General features: G+C 35.4%; 5 non-coding genes across 5 annotated transcripts; all 5 read left to right on the forward strand.

The window, feature by feature from the left end:
• Nucleotides 1–765: 765 nt before the first annotated feature.
• On the forward strand, nt 766–837 carry TRNAC-GCA (transfer RNA cysteine (anticodon GCA)). Its single transcript has one exon. It is a non-coding gene; the product is annotated as a tRNA-Cys (tRNA).
• Nucleotides 838–3635: 2798 nt separating this feature from the next.
• TRNAC-GCA (transfer RNA cysteine (anticodon GCA)) lies at nt 3636–3707 on the forward strand. Its single transcript has one exon. It is a non-coding gene; the product is annotated as a tRNA-Cys (tRNA).
• A 3753-nt stretch (nt 3708–7460) lies between these two features.
• TRNAC-GCA (transfer RNA cysteine (anticodon GCA)) lies at nt 7461–7532 on the forward strand. Its single transcript has one exon. It is a non-coding gene; the product is annotated as a tRNA-Cys (tRNA).
• A 1825-nt stretch (nt 7533–9357) lies between these two features.
• On the forward strand, nt 9358–9429 carry TRNAC-GCA (transfer RNA cysteine (anticodon GCA)). Its single transcript has one exon. It is a non-coding gene; the product is annotated as a tRNA-Cys (tRNA).
• Nucleotides 9430–14135: 4706 nt separating this feature from the next.
• TRNAC-GCA (transfer RNA cysteine (anticodon GCA)) lies at nt 14136–14207 on the forward strand. Its single transcript has one exon. It is a non-coding gene; the product is annotated as a tRNA-Cys (tRNA).

Consider the following 14207-nt stretch of genomic DNA (forward strand, 5'->3'; position numbering starts at 1 on the left):
GATCATCACCTGAAACATAGGGTAAACACTATTAAGCTGTTTAGGATTTCTTCATATGATACAAGCTGTATTTTACATTCACCCAAGTTCTACTGGTGATATTATCAGTTTGAAATAGTCCATTGGAAGCTCATATGAATGTTATAAAACTGTGGTGGAAACCAATAATATGCCCTTAATGAAATGTATTAATTTGTACAGCTGACCAGAAGTGCACTGATGTCATTAGTTCTACAAGTTCCATACAGTCACCCACTCTATCACCTTTTTTAAAAAGGGCAGTTTTCAGCATTCAAGGGTTTATGTCAGTGATAGAGCGTAGGAGTGCTTTTCAAGAAGTCCCTGGTTCATAACCATATACCCTCTTCAATAGATCCTGTTAAAATGTTTTTCAACCCAATGCACTGTAAGAAACAATAGGATATATCATCATTTCATATAAAAAACAATGAACAATTGGGTTTAACTATGCTTTAGCACAAAATCAACAAAATGCAGTAGAGAAGCAGTTACGTTTTGCAGAATTTGTGCATTTGACAAACGTTTTTTTTCCATGTTCCAAGATCTACATGTGATACGAAATGTATGAATTCTTGCAATGGAAACCTCACTGTATTTTACCAAGGCAGATAAAGGACATCTTTTGTACCCCTTATACTTATAAGGAGGGTTTGGTGGCTGAAAATGCATTGCTTTGATGGTGATTGCATGTTGCTTGCACTTTGTACATATTACTGAATAAATAAAGGTGAACTTTTCAGAACTGGGGGTATAGCTCAGGGGTAGAGCGTTTGACTGCAGATCAAGAGGTCCCTAGTTCAAATCTGGGTGCCCCCTTGTCCAACTGTTTTACCTGTAGAAATATGTTTTTAATTAAATAAATTGAAGTAAACATTTACACTCTTAGCATTTTATGTAATGAGCAACACATTTCTACATTTGAAATACTCCCGATCATCTCCTGAAACATAGGGTAAACACCATGAAACTGTTTCGGATTTCTTCGTATGATACAAGCTGTGTTTTACATTCACCCAAGTTCTACTGGTGATATTATCAGTTTGAAATAGTCCATTGGAAGCTCATATGAATGTTATAAAACTGTGGTGGAAACCAATAATATGCCCTTAATGAAATGTATTAATTTGTACAGCTGACCAGAAGTGCACTGATGTCATTAGTTCTACAAGTTCCATACAGTCACCCACTCTATCACCTTTTTAAAAAAGGGCAGTTTTCAGCATTCAAGGGTTTAACTCAGTGGTAGAGCGTAGGAATGCAGTTCAAGAAGTCCCTGTTTAATAACCATATACCCTCTTCAATAGATCCTGTTAAAATGTTTTTCAACCCAATGCACTGTAAGAAATAATAAGATATATCATCATTTCATATACAAAACAATGAACAATCGGGTTTAACTATGCTCCTAGCACAAAATCAACAAACTGCAGTAGAGAAGCAGTTACATTTTGCAGAATTTGTGCATTTGCCAAAAGATTTTTGTTCCATGTTCCAAGATCTACATGTGATACGAAATGTATGAATTCTTGCAATGGAAACCTCATTGTATTTTAGCAAGGCAGATAAAGGACATCTTTTGTACCCCTTATACTTATAAGGAGGGTTTGGTGGCTGAAAATGCATTGCTTTGATGGTGATTGCATGTTGCTTCCACTTTGTACATATTACTGAATAAATAAAGGTGAAAATTTCAGAAATGGGGGTATAGCTCAGGGGTAGAGCATTTCACTGCAGATCAAAAGGTCCCTAAGTTCAAATCTGGGTGCCCCCTTGTCCAAATGTTGTACCTGTAGAAATATGTTTTTAATTAAATAAATTGAAGTAAACATTTACAATCTTAGCATTTTATGTAATGAGCAACACATTTCTACATTTGAAATACTCCTGATCATCTCCTGAAACATTGGGTAAACACCATGAAACTGTTTAGGATTTCTTCGTATGATACAAGCTGTGTTTTACATTCACCCAAGTTCTACTGGTAATATTATCAGTTTGAAATAGTCCATTGGAAGCTCATATGAATGTTATAAAACTGTGGTGGAAACCAATAATATGCCCTTAATGAAATGTATTAATTTGTACAGCTGACCAGAAGTGCACTGATGTCATTAGTTCTACAAGTTCCATACAGTCACCCACTCTATCACCTTTTTAAAAAAGGGCAGTTTTCAGCATTTAAGGGTTTAACTCAGTGGTAGAGCGTAGGAATCCAGTTCAAGAAGTCCCCGTTTCATAACCATATACCCTCTTCAATAGATCCTGTTAAAATGTTTTTCAACCCAATGCACTGTAAGAAACAATAGAAACAGTAAAATATATCATCATTTCATAAACAAAAGAATGAACAATTGGGTTTAACTATGCTCTTAGCACAAAATCAACAAACTGCAGTAGAGAAGCAGTTGCATTTTGCAGAATTTGTGCATTTGACAAAAGATTTTTTTTCCATGTTCCAAGATCTACATGTGATACGAAATGTATGAATTCTTGCAATGGAAACCTCACTGTATTTTACCAAGGCACATAAAGGACATCCTTCGCACCCCATATACTTATAAGGAGGGTTTGGTGGCTGAAAATGCTTTGCTTTGATGGCGATTGCACGTTGCTTCCACTTTGTACATATTACTGAATAAATAAAGGTGAACATTTCAGAAATGGGGGTATAGCTCCACAGTAGAGCATTTAACTGCAGATCAAAAGGTCACTAGTTCAAATCTGGGTGCCCCCTTGTCCAACTGTTTTACCTGTAGAAATATGTTTTTAATTAAATAAATTGAAGTAAACATTTACAATCTTAGCATTTTATGTAATGAGCAACACATTTCTACATTTGAAATACTCCTGATCATCACCTGAAACATAGGGTAAACACCATTAAGCTGTTTAGGATTTCTTCATATGATACAAGCTGTATTTTACATTCACCCAAGTTCTACTGGTGATATTATCAGTTTGAAATAGTCCATTGGAAGCTCATATGAATGTTATAAAACTGTGGTGGAAACCAATAATATGCCCTTAATTAAATGTATTAATTTGTACAGCTGACCAGAAGTGCACTGATGTCATTAGTTCTACAAGTTCCATACAGTCACCCACTCTATCACCTTTTTTAAAAAGGGCAGTTTTCAGCATTCAAGGGTTTATGTCAGTGATAGAGCGTAGGAGTGCTTTTCAAGAAGTCCCTGGTTCATAACCATATACCCTCTTCAATAGATCCTGTTAAAATGTTTTTCAACCCAATGCACTGTAAGAAACAATAGGATATATCATCATTTCATATAAAAAACAATGAACAATTGGGTTTAACTATGCTTTAGCACAAAATCAACAAAATGCAGTAGAGAAGCAGTTACGTTTTGCAGAATTTGTGCATTTGACAAACGTTTTTTTTCCATGTTCCAAGATCTACATGTGATACGAAATGTATGAATTCTTGCAATGGAAACCTCACTGTATTTTACCAAGGCAGATAAAGGACATCTTTTGTACCCCTTATACTTATAAGGAGGGTTTGGTGGCTGAAAATGCATTGCTTTGATGGTGATTGCATGTTGCTTGCACTTTGTACATATTACTGAATAAATAAAGGTGAACTTTTCAGAACTGGGGGTATAGCTCAGGGGTAGAGCGTTTGACTGCAGATCAAGAGGTCCCTAGTTCAAATCTGGGTGCCCCCTTGTCCAACTGTTTTACCTGTAGAAATATGTTTTTAATTAAATAAATTGAAGTAAACATTTACACTCTTAGCATTTTATGTAATGAGCAACACATTTCTACATTTGAAATACTCCCGATCATCTCCTGAAACATAGGGTAAACACCATGAAACTGTTTCGGATTTCTTCGTATGATACAAGCTGTGTTTTACATTCACCCAAGTTCTACTGGTGATATTATCAGTTTGAAATAGTCCATTGGAAGCTCATATGAATGTTATAAAACTGTGGTGGAAACCAATAATATGCCCTTAATGAAATGTATTAATTTGTACAGCTGACCAGAAGTGCACTGATGTCATTAGTTCTACAAGTTCCATACAGTCACCCACTCTATCACCTTTTTAAAAAAGGGCAGTTTTCAGCATTCAAGGGTTTAACTCAGTGGTAGAGCGTAGGAATGCAGTTCAAGAAGTCCCTGTTTAATAACCATATACCCTCTTCAATAGATCCTGTTAAAATGTTTTTCAACCCAATGCACTGTAAGAAATAATAAGATATATCATCATTTCATATACAAAACAATGAACAATCGGGTTTAACTATGCTCCTAGCACAAAATCAACAAACTGCAGTAGAGAAGCAGTTACATTTTGCAGAATTTGTGCATTTGCCAAAAGATTTTTGTTCCATGTTCCAAGATCTACATGTGATACGAAATGTATGAATTCTTGCAATGGAAACCTCATTGTATTTTAGCAAGGCAGATAAAGGACATCTTTTGTACCCCTTATACTTATAAGGAGGGTTTGGTGGCTGAAAATGCATTGCTTTGATGGTGATTGCATGTTGCTTCCACTTTGTACATATTACTGAATAAATAAAGGTGAAAATTTCAGAAATGGGGGTATAGCTCAGGGGTAGAGCATTTCACTGCAGATCAAAAGGTCCCTAAGTTCAAATCTGGGTGCCCCCTTGTCCAAATGTTGTACCTGTAGAAATATGTTTTTAATTAAATAAATTGAAGTAAACATTTACAATCTTAGCATTTTATGTAATGAGCAACACATTTCTACATTTGAAATACTCCTGATCATCTCCTGAAACATTGGGTAAACACCATGAAACTGTTTAGGATTTCTTCGTATGATACAAGCTGTGTTTTACATTCACCCAAGTTCTACTGGTAATATTATCAGTTTGAAATAGTCCATTGGAAGCTCATATGAATGTTATAAAACTGTGGTGGAAACCAATAATATGCCCTTAATGAAATGTATTAATTTGTACAGCTGACCAGAAGTGCACTGATGTCATTAGTTCTACAAGTTCCATACAGTCACCCACTCTATCACCTTTTTAAAAAAGGGCAGTTTTCAGCATTTAAGGGTTTAACTCAGTGGTAGAGCGTAGGAATCCAGTTCAAGAAGTCCCCGTTTCATAACCATATACCCTCTTCAATAGATCCTGTTAAAATGTTTTTCAACCCAATGCACTGTAAGAAACAATAGAAACAGTAAAATATATCATCATTTCATAAACAAAAGAATGAACAATTGGGTTTAACTATGCTCTTAGCACAAAATCAACAAACTGCAGTAGAGAAGCAGTTGCATTTTGCAGAATTTGTGCATTTGACAAAAGATTTTTTTTCCATGTTCCAAGATCTACATGTGATACGAAATGTATGAATTCTTGCAATGGAAACCTCACTGTATTTTACCAAGGCACATAAAGGACATCCTTCGCACCCCATATACTTATAAGGAGGGTTTGGTGGCTGAAAATGCTTTGCTTTGATGGCGATTGCACGTTGCTTCCACTTTGTACATATTACTGAATAAATAAAGGTGAACATTTCAGAAATGGGGGTATAGCTCCACAGTAGAGCATTTAACTGCAGATCAAAAGGTCACTAGTTCAAATCTGGGTGCCCCCTTGTCCAACTGTTTTACCTGTAGAAATATGTTTTTAATTAAATAAATTGAAGTAAACATTTACAATCTTAGCATTTTATGTAATGAGCAACACATTTCTACATTTGAAATACTCCTGATCATCACCTGAAACATAGGGTAAACACCATTAAGCTGTTTAGGATTTCTTCATATGATACAAGCTGTATTTTACATTCACCCAAGTTCTACTGGTGATATTATCAGTTTGAAATAGTCCATTGGAAGCTCATATGAATGTTATAAAACTGTGGTGGAAACCAATAATATGCCCTTAATTAAATGTATTAATTTGTACAGCTGACCAGAAGTGCACTGATGTCATTAGTTCTACAAGTTCCATACAGTCACCCACTCTATCACCTTTTTTAAAAAGGGCAGTTTTCAGCATTCAAGGGTTTATGTCAGTGATAGAGCGTAGGAGTGCTTTTCAAGAAGTCCCTGGTTCATAACCATATACCCTCTTCAATAGATCCTGTTAAAATGTTTTTCAACCCAATGCACTGTAAGAAACAATAGGATATATCATCATTTCATATAAAAAACAATGAACAATTGGGTTTAACTATGCTCTTAGCACAAAATCAACAAAATGCAGTAGAGAAGCAGTTACGTTTTGCAGAATTTGTGCATTTGACAAACGTTTTTTTTCCATGTTCCAAGATCTACATGTGATACGAAATGTATGAATTCTTGCAATGGAAACCTCACTGTATTTTACCAAGGCAGATAAAGGACATCTTTTGTACCCCTTATACTTATAAGGAGGGTTTGGTGGCTGAAAATGCATTGCTTTGATGGTGATTGCATGTTGCTTCCACTTTGTACATATTACTGAATAAATAAAGGAGAACATTTCAGAAATGGAGGTATAGCTCAGGGGTAGAGCATTTCACTGCAGATCAAAAGGTCCCTAGTTCAAATCTGGGTGCCCCCTTGTCCAACTGTTTTACCTGTAGAAATATGTTTTTAATTAAATAAATTGAAGTAAACATTTACAATTTTAGCATTTTATGTAATGAACAACACATTTCTACATTTGAAATACTCCTGATCATCACCTGAAACATAGGGTAAACACCATTAAGGCATTTAGGATTGTTTCATATGATACAAGCTGTGTTTTACATTCACCCAAGTTCTACTGGTGATATGATCAGTTTGAAATAGTCCATTGGAAGCTCTTATGAATTTTATAAAACTGTGGTGGAAACCAATAATATGCCCTTAATGAAATGTATTAATTTGTACAGCTGACCAGAAGTGCACTGATGTCATTAGTTCTACAAGTTCCATAGAGTCACCCACTCTATCACCTTTTTAAAAAAGGGCAGTTTTCAACATTCAAGGGTTTATGTGAGTGGTAGAGCGTAGGAGTGTAGTTCAAGAAGTCCCTGTTACATAGCCATATACCCTCTTCAATAGATCCTGTTAAAATGTTTTTCAACCCAATGCACTGTAAGAAACAATCGGATATATCATCATTTCATATACAAAACAATGGACAATTGGGTTTAAATATGCTCTTAGCACACATTCAACAAACTGCAGTAGAGAAGCAGTTACATTTTGCAGAATTTGTGTATTTGACAAAAGATTTTTTTTCCATGTTCCAAGATCTACATGTGATACGAAATGGATGAATTCTTGCAATGGAAACCTCACTGTATTTTACCAAGGCAGATAAAGGACATCCTTCGCACCCCATATACTTATAAGGAGGGTTTGGTGGCTGAAAATGCATTGCTTTGATGGTGATTGCATGTTGCTTGCACTTTGTACATATTACTGAATTAATAAAGGTGAACTTTTCAGAACTGGGGGTATCGCTCAGTGGTAGAGCATTTGACTGCAGATCAAAAGGTTCCTAGTTCAAATCTGGGTGCCCCCTTGTCCAACTGTTTTACCTGTAGAAATATGTTTTTAATTAAATAAACTGAAGTACACATTTACAATCTTAGCATTTTATGTAATGAGCATCACAAATCTACATTTGAAATACTCCTGATCATCACCTGAAACATAGGGTAAACACCATTAAGCTGTTTAGGATTTCTTCATATGATACAAGCTGTGTTTTACATTTACCCAAGTTCTACTGGTGATATGATCAGTTTGAAATAGTCCATTGGAAGCTCTTATGAATGTTATAAAACTGTGGTGGAAACCAATAATATGCCCTTAATGAAATGGATTAATTTGTACAGCTGACCAGAATTGCACTGATGTCATTAGTTCTACAAGTTCCATAGAGTCACCCACTCTATCACCTTTTTAAAAAAGGGCAGTTTTCAACATTCAAGGATTTATGTCAGTGGTAGAGCGTAGGAGTGTAGTTCAAGAAGTCCCTGTTTCATAACCATATACCCTCTTCAATAGATCCTGTTAAAATGTTTTTCAACCCAATGCACTGTAAGAAACAATCAGATATATCATCATTTCATATACAAAACAATGAACAATTGGGATTAACTATGCTCTTAGCACAAAATCAACAAACTGCAGTAGAGAAGCAGTTACATTTTGCAGAATTTGTGAATTTGACAAAATATTTTTTTTCCATGTTCCAAGATCTACATGTGATACGAAATGTATGAATTCTTGCAATGGAAACCTCACTGTATTTTACCAAGGCAGATAAAGGACATCTTTTGTACCACTTATACTTATAAGGAGGGTTTGGTGGCTGAAAATGCATTGTTTTGATGGTGATTGCATGTTGCTTGCACTTTGTACATATTACTGAATTAATGAAGAGAACTTTTCAGAAATGGGGGTGTAGCTCAGTGGTAGAGTATTTGACTGCAGATCAAGAGTTCCCTAGTTCAAATCTGGATGCCCCCTTGTTCAACTGTTTTACCTGTAGAAATATGTTTTTAATTGAAGAAAACATTTACAATCTTAGCATTTTATGTAATGAGCAACACATTTCTACATTAGAAATACTCCTGATCATCTCCTGAAACATAGGGTAAACACCATGAAACTGTTTAGGATTTCTTCATGTGATACAAGCTGTGTTTTACATTCACCCAAGTTCTACTGGTGATATTATCAGTTTGAAATAGTCCATTGGAAGCTCATATGAATGTTATAAAACTGTGGTGGAAACCAATAATATGCCCTTAATGAAATGTATTAATTTGTACAGCTGACCAGAAGTGCACTGATGTCATTAGTTCTACAAGTTCCATACAGTCACCCACTCTATCACCTTTTTAGAAAAGGGCAGTTTTCAACATTCAAGGGTTTATGTCAGTGGTAGAGCGTAGGAGTGTAGTTCAAGAAGTCGCTGTTTCATAACCATATACCCTCTTCAATAGATCCTGTTAAAATGTTTTTCAACCCAATGCACTGTAAGAAACAATAGGATATATCATCATTTCATATACAAAACAATGAACAATTGGGTTTAACTATGCTCTTAGCACAAAATCAACAAACTGCAGTAGAGAAGCAGTTGCATTTTGCAGAAGTTGTGCATTTGACAAAAGATTTTTTTTCCATGTTCCAAGATCTACATGTGATACGAAATGTATGAATTCTTGCAATGGAAACCTCACTGTATTTTACCAAGGCAGATAAAGGACATCCTTCGCACCCCATTACTTATAAGGAGGGTTTGGTGGCTGAAAATGCATTGCTTTGATGGTGAGTGCATGTTGCTTGCACTTTGTACATATTACTGAATTAATAAAAGAGAACATATCAGAACTGGGGGTATAGCTCAGTGATAGAGCATTTGACTGCAGATCAAGAGGTCCCTAGTTCAAATCTGGGTGCCCCCTTGTTCAAATGTTTTACCTGTAGAAATATTTTTTTAATTAAATAAATTGAAGTAAACATTTACAATCTTAGCATTTTATGTAATGAGCAACACATTTCTACATTTGAAATACTCCTGATCATCACCTGAAACATAGGGTAAACACCATTAAACTGTTTAGGATTTCTTCATATGATACACGCTGTGTTTTACATTCACCCAAGTTCTACTGGTGATATGATTAGTTTGAAATAGTCCATTGGAAGCTCATATGAATGTTATAAAACTGTGGTGGAAACCAATAATATGCCCTTAATGAAATGTATTAATTTGTACAGCTGACCAGAAGTGCACTGATGTCATTAGTTCTACAAGTTCCATACAGTCACCCACTCTATCACCTTTTTAAGAAAGGGCAGTTTTCAGCATTCAAGGGTTTATGTCAGTGGTAGAGCGTAGGAGGGCTTTTCAAGAAGTTCATGTTTCATAACCATATACCCTCTTCAATAGATCCTGTTAAAGTGTATGTTTTAACCCAATGCACTGTAAGAAACAATAAGATATATCATCATTTCATAAACAAAACAATGAACAATTGGGTTTAACTATGCTCTTAGCACAAAATCAACAAAATGCAGTAGAGAAACAGTTACGTTTTGCAGAATGTGTGCATTTGACAAAAGTTTTTTTTCCATGTTCCAAGATCTACATGTGATACGAAATGTATGAATTCTTGCAATGGAAACCTCACTGTATTTTACCAAGTCAGATAAAGGACATCCTTCGCACCCCATATACTTATAAGGAGGGTTTGGGGGCTGGAAATGCATTGCTTTGATGGTGATTGCATGTTGCTTGCACTTTGTACATATTACTGAATTAATAAAGGTGAAGTTTTCAGAACTGGGGGTATCGCTCAGTGGTAGAGCATTTGACTGCAGATGAAGAGGTCCCTAGTTCAAATCTTGGTGCCCCTTTGTTCAGCTGTTTTACCTGTAGAAATATTTTTTTTAAATAAATTGAATAAAACATTTGCAATCTTAGCATTTTATGTAATGAGCAACACATTTCTACATTTGAAATACTCCTGATCATCTCCTGAAATATAGGGTAAACACCATGAAACTGTTTAGGATTTCTTCATATGATACAAGCTGTGTTTTACATTCACCCAAGTTCTACTGGTGATATTATTAGTTTGAAATAGTCCATTGGAAGCTCATATGAATGTTATAAAACTGTGGTGGAAACCAATAATATGCCCTTAATGAAATGTATTAATTTGTACAGCTGGCCAGAAGTGCACTGATTTCATTAGTTCTACAAGTTCCATACAGTCACCCACTCTACCACCTATTTAAAAAAAGGGCAGTTTTCAGCATTCACGGGTTTAACTCAGTGGTAGAGCGTAGGAATGCAGTTCAAGAAGTCCCTGTTTCATAACCATATACCCTCTTCAATAGATCCTGTTAAAATGTTTTTCAACCCAATGCACTGTAAGAAACAATAAGATATATCATCATTTCATATACAAAACAATGAACAATTGGGTTTAACTATGCTCTTAGCACAAAATCAACAAACTGCTGTAGAGAAGCAGTTACATTTTGCAGAATTTGTGCATTTGACAAAAGATTTTTGTTCCATGTTCCAAGATCTACATGTGATACGAAATGTATGAATTCTTGCAATGGAAACCTCATTGTATTTTAGCAAGGCAGATAAAGGACATCTTTTGTACCCCTTAAACTTATAAGGAGGGTTTGGTGGCTGAAAATGCATTGCTTTGATGGTGATTGCATGTTGCTTCCACCTTGTACATATTACTGAATAAATGAAGGTGAAAATTTCATTAATGGGGGTATAGCTCAGGGGTAGAGCATTTCACTGCAGATCAAAAGGTCCCTAGTTCAAATCTGGGTGCCCCCTGGTCCAAATGTTGTACCTGTAGAAATATGTTTTTAATTAAATAAATTGAAGTAAACATTTACAATCTTAGCATTTTATGTAATGAGCAACACATTTCTACATTTGAAATACTCCTGATCATCTCCTGAAACATAGGGTAAACACCATGAAACTGTTTAGGATTTCTTCGTATGATACAAGCTGTGTTTTACATTCACCCAAGTTCTACTGGTGATATTATCAGTTTGAAATAGTCCATTGGAAGCTCATATGAATGTTATAAAACTGTGGTGGAAACCAATAATATGCCCTTAATGAAATGTATTAATTTGTACAGCTGACCAGAAGTGCACTGATGTCATTAGTTCTACAAGTTCCATACAGTCACCCACTCTATCACCTTTTTAAAAAAGGGCAGTTTTCAGCATTCAAGCATTTAACTCAGTGGTAGAGCGTAGGAATCCAGTTCAAGAAGTCCCCGTTTCATAACCATATACCCTCTTCAATAGATCCTGTTAAAATGTTTTTCAACCCAATGCACTGTAAGAAACAATAGAAACAGTAAGATATATCATCATTTCATGAACAAAAGAATGAACAATTGGGTTTAACTATGCTCTTAGCACAAAATCAACAAACTGCAGTAGAGAAGCAGTTGCATTTTGCAGAATTTGTGCATTTGACACAAGATTTTTTTTCCATGTTCCAAGATCTACATGTGATACGAAATGTATGAATTCTTGCAATGGAAACCTCACTGTATTTTACCAAGGCACATAAAGGACATCCTTCGCACCCCATATACTTATAAGGAGGGTTTGGTGGCTGAAAATGCTTTGCTTTGATGGCGATTGCACGTTGCTTCCACTTTGTACATATTACTGAATAAATAAAGGTGAATATTTCAGAAATGGGGCTATAGCTCCAGAGTAGAGCATTTAACTGCAGATCAAAAGGTCACTAGTTCAAATCTGGGTGCCCCCTTGTCCAACTGTTTTACCTGTAGAAATATGTTTTTAATTAAATAAATTGAAGTAAACATTTACAATCTTAGCATTTTATGTAATGAGCAACACATTTCTACATTTGAAATACTCCTGATCATCACCTGAAACATAGGGTAAACATCATTAAGCTGTTTAGGATTTCTTCATATGATACAAGCTGTGTTTTACATTCACCCAAGTTCTACTGGTGATATGATCAGTTTGAAATAGTCCATTGGAAGCTCTTATGAATTTTATAAAACTGTGGTGGAAACCAATAATATGCCCTTAATGAAATGTATTAATTTGTACAGCTGACCAGAAGTGCACTGATGTCATTAGTTCTACAAGTTCCATAGGGTCACCCACTCTATCACCTTTTTAAAAAAGGGCAGTTTTCAACATTCAAGGGTTTATGTGAGTGGTAGAGCGTAGGAGTGTAGTTCAAGAAGTCCCTGTTACATAGCCATATACCCTCTTCAATAGATCCTGTTAAAATGTTTTTCAACCCAATGCACTGTAAGAAACAATCGGATATATCATCATTTCATATACAAAACAATGGACAATTGGGTTTAAATATGCTCTTAGCACACAATCAACAAACTGCAGTAGAGAAGCAGTTAAATTTTGCAGAATGTGTGCTTTTGACAAAAGATTTTTTTTCCATGTTCCAAGATCTACATGTGATACGAAATGTATGAATTCTTGCAATGGAAACCTCACTGTATTTTACCAAGGCAGATAAAGGACATCCTTCGCACCCCATATACTTATAAGGAGGGTTTGGTGGCTGAAAATGCATTGTTTTGATGGTGATTGCATGTTGTTTGCACTTTGTACATATTACTGAATTAATAAAGGTGAACTTTTAAGAACTGGAGATATAGCTCAGTGTTAAAGCATTTGACTGCAGATCAAGAGGTCCCTAGTTCAAATCTGAGTGCCCCCTTGTTCAACTGTTTTACCTGTAGAAATATGTTTTTTATTAAATTAATTAAAGAAAACATTTACAATCTTAGCATTGTATGTAATGAGCAACACATTTCTACATTTGAAATACTCCTGATCATCTCTTGAAACATAGGGTAAACACCATGAAACCTTTTAGGATTTCTTCATATGATACAAGCTGTGTTTTACATTCACCCAAGTTCTACTGGTGATATTATCAGTTTGAAATAGTCAATTAGAAGCTCATATGAATGTTATAAAACTGTGGTGGAAACCAATAATATGCCTTAATGAATTGTATTAATTTGTACAGCTGACCAGAAGTGCACTGATGTCATTAGTTCTACAAGTTCCATACAGTCACCCACTCTATCACCTTTTTAAAAAAAAGGCAGTTTTCAGCATTCAAGGGTTTAACTCAGTGGTAGAACATAGGAGTGCAGTTCAAGAAGTCCCTGTTTCATAACTATATACCCTCTTCAATAGATCCTGTTAAAATGTTTTTCAACCCAATGCACTCTAGGAAACAAAAGGATATATTAACATTTCATATACAAAACAATGAACAATTGGGTTTAACTATGCTCTTAGCACAAAATCAACAAACTGCAGTAGAGAAGCAGTTACATTTTGCAGAATTTGTGTATTTGACAAAAGATTTTTTTTCCATGTTCCAAGATCTACATGTGATACGAAATGGATGAATTCTTGCAATGGAAACCTCACTGTATTTTACCAAGGCAGATAAAGGACATCCTTCGCACCCCATATACTTATAAGGAGGGTTTGGTGGCTGAAAATGCATTGCTTTGATGGTGATTGCATGTTGCTTGCACTTTGTACATATTACTGAATTAATAAAGGTGAACTTTTCAGAACTGGGGGTATCGCTCAGTGGTAGAGCATTTGACTGCAGATCAAAAGGTTCCTAGTTCAAATCTGGGTGCCCCCT

Source organism: Ambystoma mexicanum, chromosome 4q, assembly GCF_040938575.1.
Source record: "Ambystoma mexicanum isolate Mex_15411 chromosome 4q, UKY_AmexF1_1, whole genome shotgun sequence".
Taxonomy (NCBI): domain Eukaryota; kingdom Metazoa; phylum Chordata; class Amphibia; order Caudata; family Ambystomatidae; genus Ambystoma; species Ambystoma mexicanum.